General features: G+C 39.9%; 1 protein-coding gene across 3 annotated transcripts in view; it reads left to right on the forward strand.

The window, feature by feature from the left end:
• The first annotated feature begins 380 nt into the window (after positions 1 to 380).
• The window catches only part of LOC119591933 (zinc finger and BTB domain-containing protein 7A-like), an 82,982-nt gene continuing 81,867 nt past the window's right edge, over positions 381 to 1,495 (forward strand). For 2 of the 3 annotated variants that reach the window (XM_037940686.1, XM_037940688.1), the window contains exon 1: positions 381 to 515. The gene's annotated coding sequence lies outside the window, so the exon portion shown is untranslated. The other variant, XM_037940687.1, reaches the window with a different exon arrangement.

The raw sequence follows: 1,495 nt of genomic DNA on the forward strand, positions 1-1,495 counted from the left end.
ATTCTAAAAGTGACAGCTTAAACATCTGTTTGAGGCCTAAGAAGGTGCCGTGACGAATGCGTTTGGACGGAGCACGCATGCAATCAACGCATGCACTGTACTGGCAATGTTTTTTTGGCTTCCTTGATAAATGTATAGAGAATTATGTAATTATTGGTGTAATGAGTAGCATTTTGAATCACGCCGCATGTCGACGAGGACCATATTTGCTAATTTATCCATTTACCATTGTCATATTTTTATTCAAAATACCCATTGATTGCAAACTTTCTAAAGAGTTTGGTTTATCCCGAGAGAAATGAGTTAAGACAGCGAATATAGTGTGTCGGATAAAAACTAAAAAGACGACTACAGGATAGAAGCTGTATTCTCCGAGGAAAGGCACACATTTAAGCTCAAATAAAGCTCAAAATACAGACATTATTCGTCCAAAAGTCTCCCTCTCCCGGAAGACCTGCCATTGCTGCGGCCATTGTTGGAACCAAACAAACCTTCCCTCAGCCAGCGTTCGCGAGGTGCGTCGATTTTCATTCACCTTTTTCACGCTACTGACTCTCCCTCGGCTACTATCATGACTCATGGCATATAATAGTTGATGTTTGGACTCCGGGTGCAAACCAGGCAGAGTTACAGGCGTGCAGGGGTTAGTGAAAAGGCTGCGGCATAAACCACGGCACCTTTGAACCTCAGGGAAAACCCATGAACAACTCGCTTTCCGGAAGATAACTGTCCTTTGTTCAGATTTATTATACTTTGCCGCGGGTGTTGCTCGTAGGATACGGGGAGTGTTGAGAACGTATAAGAATTTGGTAACTGATATGACTTGGACGGCATTTTTGCAACATTTCTGGAAGGAACTGATGACATTTTTTGGTTGAACGGACAATGGAATCGTTCTGTCTTATTTCAGATTACAAATGCTGTTGTAGATCTTAGGTGCAAAGCAAGGAGTAGTGATTTTATGATAGAGGAGTAATGAAACTTCCATTTTAAGAGATTCAGGTTAACAGTTACAGATTGTGTCTATGTCAAGCACTGCATTTTGAACCTTTGGTATACTACCGGTGGCCTGCAGACTCTACGTTGCTTATTTTGGCAAGATTGATCTATTTGACATCTGGTAATTAGTCTTCAAAGCATGAACACATTAAAGCTAGTAGTTTTGATGTCCATTGTAAGTGTGTGTATTTGATGTGTTTTTCAGAGTAATTGTAGGGTGTGAAGAGTAATTATTTGAACTGGGTACTGGCCCACAACTGGATCAAAATTTGGGCACTATGCTTCTTGAGTGGTGACTCTTTCGGGAGTGTTGCTTGTGTGGCTGGCTCACGTGAACATGTGTGGTACCAATACGCAATGCCTATCCCATACAGTTATAATTAATATAAATAATATTGTGTTATTTGTATCATCATTTGATATTTTTGTATTTATATTTTGTATGATTTAATTTACTGGGTAAGAAAAGAATGCTGAGCTTAGAAATAGTGGCTTA

This window comes from Penaeus monodon, chromosome 29, assembly GCF_015228065.2.
Source record: "Penaeus monodon isolate SGIC_2016 chromosome 29, NSTDA_Pmon_1, whole genome shotgun sequence".
In the NCBI taxonomy this organism is placed as follows: Eukaryota; Metazoa; Arthropoda; class Malacostraca; order Decapoda; family Penaeidae; genus Penaeus; species Penaeus monodon.